Source organism: Arvicanthis niloticus, chromosome 20 (genome assembly GCF_011762505.2).
Source record: "Arvicanthis niloticus isolate mArvNil1 chromosome 20, mArvNil1.pat.X, whole genome shotgun sequence".
Taxonomy (NCBI): domain Eukaryota; kingdom Metazoa; phylum Chordata; class Mammalia; order Rodentia; family Muridae; genus Arvicanthis; species Arvicanthis niloticus.
In genome coordinates, this window is record NC_047677.1 from 24,287,620 (window position 1) to 24,295,417 (window position 7,798).

The 7,798-nt window shown below is 45.3% G+C and overlaps 1 pseudogene; it reads left to right on the plus strand.

Moving 5' to 3' along the window:
• The first annotated feature begins 3,249 nt into the window (after nt 1–3,249).
• Nucleotides 3,250–3,570, plus strand: LOC117724124 (CDKN2AIP N-terminal-like protein pseudogene; annotated as a pseudogene).
• Nucleotides 3,571–7,798: the final 4,228 nt, after the last annotated feature.

The following is a 7,798-nucleotide window of genomic DNA, read 5'->3' on the forward strand; positions in this document are numbered from 1 at the left end:
AATTAAGAAAATGCCTTACAGCCGAACCAGGGAGACATTTTCTCAATTAAGAATTCCTTCCTTCAGATGACTCTAGTTTGCGTGTCACGTTGATGGAGACTAGCCAGCACAGACCCTTTACCCAAATTAAGCACGCTCCCTATAATGGAAATTCTGCTCTGACCTTCCTTTAGCAGGCCTGGAAAAGCAGACAAGATGCTACTATTTGGAGTGCAACAGTGTCTCATGGACCTCAAGAGGATGTTTCTGAATCCATGTATATGGAAACAAAGACCAAACTGACTTTTGTTCTGGATGTTGAGCTCATGGATGAGTTCTTTGCTCTTTTTCTTTGTTTAATTAGTATTTAATTAGGTGAAAGTGTTGTATGAAGAGCAGAATAGCTTTCTACTATTTAAAATAGAGCAAGCTGTGAGGCATATCCCTTACTGGAAGTGATGGGGCTCCCACTTGCCAAACGGAAGCCTCGGGACACAGGGAGTGAGCTGCCCTCCCATGTTGCGGCCCGAGCTGCCCCACACTTGGGGGCCGGAAATGTCTCGGACCGTTCTGTCAATGTTGGGACCTGCACTGCCAAAAGCCTTGGGGGCTAAACTGTTAGAGCCTGCACTGCCCCAAGCTGCTCAGTTTGCGGGTCGGGGTTCAGCAAGAGAGAGAGAGTGAGGACAGACTAGAGGAATGGAGACCAGACAGAGTGTGATTCAATCCTGTTTATTCTTCAGTCTCTCTTCTTCTCTTCAAGTCCCAAGTCTTGAGTTCCTAGTCCCTAGTGCCTCGAAATTCCAAGTTATTTCTTCCAAGTGCTAAGTGCCTAATGACTAATTCTAAGTTTTTTCTCCAAGTGCCAAGTGCCTAATACCTAATAATTTTTCTTCCTCAATGCCTAATTCCTACTCCTAATTGTACTCTCTGAAGTGTCTGATTCTCTGATCCAAATTGTTCTCTAAGTTGTTCTCTTCCGAGTGTCTAATGTCTACCAACTACTCCTAGTGTCTGAATCTCTGTTACTCCAAATTGTTCTGAACTCTCCTGTCTGCCTCTTGCCTTTTATATGTCTCACTTCTAAGCCACGCCTCTAAGTCACACCTTTAATCATGCCCTTAGGTCTTGTCTCTAAATCTGATCTCTAAGTCACACCCTTAAGTCACACACCTTTAAGTCATACACCCAAGGGAAAATCCTGGGTATCTAAAGCAAGATGTTATCAGAGTGTGCTCGACTGTTATAGGCTGATGTAATCAAGTCTTTTGTCAGGGTATATGGCTCAAGATGGCTGCAAGGATGATAGCCGCTTTATGTTGGCTCCCCACACTCCCAGGGGCCTCTATCATGCAGACATCTACCCTGCCTGAACAGCCTCCACCACTGCCCTGGGTCCTGCACTTCTGAAGCCAGACTGATGCACAAAACCAACTTATAGCAGATCTCTCCATGTGCCCTAAGTCAAGGCCCTTGGGGGCCACTAGAACCTAGATGCAAAAGCCTCCCACATGCAGAAGAGATCTATGGACCACCCATCTCTGGGATACAAACAACCAGCTCCAAGAACTGAAAGAACCAAATAAAGTCCTTGCAGTGACCTGGCAGGGCTGGAGCTGGATCCTGGTTCTTCCAGGGCTTTTCAGCCAGCCATGCTGGTCTCAGAGGTTGTCTAACCCAAATCCTGAGATCTAGTCCGGGTGGGGGCTGGAGAGAGCCAATGGTGCGTACCTCTCCTGCCAGTATGTCTAAGGACACATTACCATCATCCAAGTCAGCAGTGAATACCCATTGAAGTGCAACGGAGTTGGAAAATTTGCATGGGGAAAAAAAAAAAACAATTTGATGAAGAAACTTGGAAGTTCTTCATAATCTAATTTTCCAAAATCTAATAACTACAGTGGAATATATCTGCTTTTTCTTTCCTGTCATGATTTATTTATTTACTTTCCAGGGTTTAATCATATCTTGAGTATTAAATATTAAATCGATTCTCTTCCCAAAGACATAACTTAGAATGCCAAGGGGATATTAAATTTAATCATCCTTGGCAATTATTTGGCACTGTCCTGGAAAATTAGTTGCAACAGTTGTGAGAACACAGAGTCCAAAGTCTTTAGCTACATTGTATCTGACAAAGTGGGTGCCCCGGGCCTGCTGCAGCCAACTGGCCCTCCCCCGGGCACAATATTAATGCATCCTGGCCTGCCACTCCATCATAATTGAATTGTAAGAAACTCACAGGAAGCCTCCAAAAATTATTCTTCAGTATCTGATTTTGAGAGCATTCATATTTCCCTTTCCATTTCTTTTTAATTATTGTAAAAACAAAATCAATCATTTTTATTTTTGGAATGTTAGTCTCTAGGGGTCGCTGTTCTGCTTGCTACGGTTACCCTGCAACTCCTGGCCACCAGTTAACACCAGTCCTCAACCTTTCCATTGACTGGGTTGGAGACTGAATAAAGAAATTGACATTTTTTAGAACAGGAAAAAGTGGTGCATCTCATGATTATATATTTCTGCAGCTAGACCATGGAGCTACAAGACGAGTAATGAACCTGACAAAAATGAGCTTTCTGCTTCTTCAGTCTTACAATTCCCATGAGCAGATTGGTATGAGGTCTTTCTGCTTTTTTGTTTTGTTTTTTTTTTTTGGACCATTTACCATTTTCCTTTAAAAGAATCTGTTGTGGATTTGGTTCAATGATACTTAAGTTAATTCAGTCCCCCAAATTACATGGGAATCCACACATAAGATGTTGAGAGACTCTGCCCCTAGTTGGTTTTGATTGGTAAATAAAGTTGCCATCGGCTAATGACTGTGCAGGGAGAGAGAGGTGGGACTTTTAGGATTCCTGGGGAAGGGACTGAGAAGGAGAAAGGAGTTAGCCACCATGCCACAGAAGGAGGAGCTGCAGTAGCGGCCACGCCTGAGAAGTAAAGGACAGAGAGACAGCCAATGTAAGAGCCAGGGAAGAGCAACCCCAGCACCCACCCACCCCCACCCATCCCCGCACTGGGTCTAGGGCAACAACAATGGAATATAGAGGCAGGAGGATCAAGAGTTCAAGGCTAGCCTCAGTTACATAGTGAGTTCAAGGACAGCCTGGACTCTGTAGAACTCTTATCTCCAAAAAGTCAAAGTGGGGGCGAGGAGAAAGTCACGGTGAGACCCTGTTTCAAGCTCCCTATCAAATGTGTATATTTTTTAAGTTAAAAAGGAAAAATGGTACCTTGGTGTCGGCAGTGGCTACAGCAGCAGGAGCCATGGTGGGTGGTGATGCCACCTCCGAAGTGAAAAAGCTAGTTTCCGGCGTGCAGCAGGCAGCAGGCTGCCAACTTCGCAGAGCATTTTCTGCTCCGAGAGTGAGAAGCAATGGAAAGTGTGCATGGAATTCATCCTGCCACATCTGCCTGGCTACGGAGACCCACTGACAGCGGCCGCCTGGACCAGCTGCACCGCTTCCTGGGTTGCAGTTACAATAAAGACCTTCTGGACAGGTGATGGAAATGTCTGATGGGACTGAAGTGGAAGACTTGTCACAGTTTACAAGCAGAAGTGAACTAATGAAAAACCATCAAAGCTAACACAGATCTCCACATTTTCACCCTGGGGACAAACTTAGAAAGGGGGCCAGGGTGAAGGTGACTGAACATAGGCATCTCTTGGGATTCCTGGTATTTGCAGCATAGAGGCAGCTGGAACGGAAGGGGACCGGGGTCCAAGGGCTTCAAAGAAGTCTTCCTTCTTCCGAGACTGCTGTAAAAATAGACGCGCATATTTATGTATTCATACATGGCCGGCCTTCAGAAATTACATCAGGATTATCAAAGCCAAACTTTGTTTGAAATGCCTTTTATGTTGGTATAACAGTGACAGGTGATAAATTTTATAATTTGATTTTTTTTTTTAGCCCAGTGTCTGTAAATATGATTCTTGTTTTTGCTGTACCCCCACCCATTTTTGTCCTGAGGCAAGGCAGATCCTCTGTGTCCTTATTACTACCTGAATACTCTGTACCGCACAGCTGATGGCCACCAAAGGACTGTGCACTAACCAACTGTGTCACTGGAGCATCCTCACCGCTAGGCTCAGGAACCTTTGTGTAGAAAGTGGGAATCATGTTGCAGGCCTGAAGTAGCAGCGCTAGCTCACAGGTAGGAGGCATTGAACAAAAAAGCATCTAGCCTCAATTTAAAACTCACTGAGGACTAGAGACGTAGCTTGGTAGAGTCCTTGTGTAGCATGCTTGAGGGCCTGGGTTTGATCCCTAGTATTTCAAAGAGAGAGAAAAAAAAATAGCTAGTTAGGTTTAAAATTGCTGGAAGTATATATGGCTTTGTTCAGCCAACCAGATGATTTCTAGGCACTAGATGCCTATGTGCCTTCATTTTTGTTTCTAGAAGGCTTTCACACTTGAAGAACTAACTGCCTTGCATGTCACCTCTGGATTGCAGTGCAGTCCCTGCTTTGCTCTGAGATGGTGGCATTGACATTCCACCTGACAGCTGACGTATGTGTTCTGAGCCCCATTCTAGTTCCCTGTATTTAGTTACCATTAGATAACTGAGCTGCAGGCACTGTGGAGCAGTGTACCACAGCAGGACTCATCAATGGCGGGCCCATGATGGCCAGAAAGACAGTGGGGTCTGCCTTAGCTTCATCTACTGGATACAGGAAATTGGACACCCAGAAGCTGGGACCACTGGTGTTTGGCATCAGAGCAGTGGGACACATTCTTGTTTGTGGCTTGAGATAAAGGCCACATCTTTATGTGGCTTCAGCTCCAGTCCCCAGTGACCATTGATTTGATCCCTTGGACAAGCTTCTCTGGGCAATGAAAGACCGCCTGTCACAGAGGGTAATGTCAAGGTGGTGACTGTTGGAGGGTGGAGCTCTGTGCTCACTGAGCTGAAGCCTCATCTTCCCAGATGCAGAAGGGCTTCGCCCACTCTAATCATCTGTGCAGATTTGTGAGGCTTAAAAACAAAATGCACTTTCCACAGATTGTTGATTTTATTTTCTGTCTACAACCCCCCCAATAAAACAGCTTTTCCATTGAATGAAAAAGAAAAGAAAAGAAAAGAAAAAGGGCATCCAACTAGATAAGATGGTTCTTTGCTTTTCTTATATTTGTTCAATACAACATCTGTGATTTTTCTTATCCATGACTGAAATTTACTGATGCAATCCACTTCTAAAGTGGATTATTTCTTCCTGGCCAGAGAAGACTCACTTTTTGATTGACAGCAATCACTAGCACTGGTGTCCTTGGTGTCCCCAAGAATTCTCCAGTCACTCTTTGTTTCCATAAAAGCAAACACACTCAGCAGACACACCATATAGGAAGGAAACACCACAATATCCTTTCCTGTCACGGCCTCCATCACTGCCTTCACCTTGGTAAGGACTGTGATGGGCAGGTGCCAGCACTTCTCTGCCTGGTTCACTCTGAGCTCCCAGATTTAGGCTCTGGCCAGCTTTCCTGCAGTGTAGGTGTCATGGTTCTTTTACTCCCGTGTCACATTTGGGACACAGTAGACAAGTAGACAGACCAGGGTGTAACACAACCAGGATCCTCCCATGGGTACCTGTAAAGATGGGTAGAAGCTTGTCACAAGGGCCCTCAGCTCTGGTCAGTTCTTGGGTCAGAATCATCCAGTGGTATCTACCATACCTAGTCTGACTGACAGCCAAGGAGTACTAGGGACCTCCTTCCCCCTCTTTAGTCTCTTTCCCCATTCCTATGCAGTATTTCTCACCAGGATTTGTTCTTTCCCAAAGTGGAGCAGTACTATACCCTCAGACTCAGAGTTATATTTCCCCCGCTTGGTTGGCTCCGCTCCTTGGGACACTCTATGGCTCTATTAGATCTGCTCAAAGGAGACCTTTTCAGACTCTCTCTCTCTCTCAAGCCCTGAACTTCAACTCCTCTCCTCACTGGTGTCGTCTAATTTGAGGCCCCTTCTCTAGACACTTGTTTCACTATCACTTCATGAGGTCCGCAAACAAAGATTTTGTCTTAGGATTTTGATGAAAGTAAAAGAATATGTTTTTCAACCATCCTTGGGGGCTGGAGAGATGGCTCAGCTGCTCAAATCACTGCTTGCTCTTTCAGAGGACCCATGGTTGATTTCAAGCATCCATATGACAGTTCACAGCTCCAGTTTCAGGGGAACTGATGCTATCTTCTGGCCTTTGTGGGAACTGCACATATGGTGTACAAATGTACATGGAAGCAAAACACCCATCCATAGAAAATTTTTAAAAAGTTAAAAGAATTCCAGTCCCATCATCTCCTCAAACCATACCTCACACGGGTGTCATCCCTTGCTGTTTCCCCTTCACAATAAGTGTCTTTCGTGGTTTCCCCCTTGTATGTGCTAAAACCTCTCCAATTACATTAAAGCCTCCAGAATCAAGAAAGAGAAACTTTGGGGATGGGAGGAGCAACTCGTCAGGATTCCACCACAGGAGACTTGTGGAAGACAGTTCCCCAAGTGTCTGGGAAGAACCCAGTTCTTCTCTCTTCTGCCTTGTCATTCTCAACAATAAATAGAATAAATAGAATAAATGTCAGCAAAAGGAACATACAGAACAACAGAGGGAAAGCCTAAGCTCTGTCACAGGACCTAAGGGACAGAATGTTTTTCATTCTGTTTCCCTTACCAACTCTGTGTCAGCATTAACCTGCCTTGTTGGCGTTAATCTTCTCTATGAAGCTTGTCACAGGCAAGGAACTTTGTCTTTCTAGCTTGGATAGATAACCAGGTGCTGCTTTAGAAGGTATGGAAGAGCATCCCAGAGGGCTCCTTTTCTTAGCTTACAGCCAGAAGAGTGTGATTCTCTCCTACCTCTCCCTGCTCTGGTCACCTTTCGTAGCATTGCCCATCTGCATTGAGTCTAGTCATAGGTCCCAACCTTATGGCCAGTGCAGTCCAGAGGCAACTCAAGCTCCATGCCTAGTTCCAGGAGAAAGCTTGGTTCTTTGAAACTGTCAGAGGACCTTGTAGCTGGGCCAAAGTCAAGGCCAACTTCCTGTGTGGCTTTATAACATAAGTTTGTGGGTAAGAGTCCCAGCACCCCCAGCCTGAGTGGCCTCATTTTAGCCTTGTTCCCAATGATCAAACCTGCGGGATAACCCAAGCTAACTTCTCCCCTCAGAGTCTGGAGTGTCTAGGACCCCATAGGCAAATACCTTAAAGGAGACCCTCTCCTTCTTTTCAGCCTCTGAGACTAATTAAGACAATTTGCCCAACTTAGGTCTCAAAAGCAGGGAGACTCTAGCTCTCTCCTTCCCGGGGCAGCCTAGGCCTGTGTATGTTTTCTAACTCATATAATAAATCACACAGATATCAAGAATCAAGGGAGGCAAGTTTAGACAGATCACACACCCATGTGTGACCTCCTCTACTCTCCCCCATCATGCTGTGCCCGGTGCCTAGCACATGGCTGGATAGACACCCATTGGTAAAACGAGAGACAGTGAGTGTTGCTGGAGTACTTCGTGGTGTCCTCCCAAGGGCAGAGGATGACTTGGTTCTTCTTCCCTGTCTGTAACGTGGTTAACAACTCAGGACTGACCGTGAAGTTGCTGGGGGAGGAAGACTGAAAAGGAAATAAAACTGCCATGCTTCTCTTTTTCCATCTGCTGGGTTGAATCTATTCCTTATCTTCCCGTTAGAAACCAACTGCTTCCTCCAGCGTGTTTAATTTTGCCCAGTTATCAATTAAAATGATTTTTAAAATTATTATTTGGGTTTTCTGAGGTTCGAGGCAAGGCATTTGCAGATGTCCATTTTGTTCCTACAGACC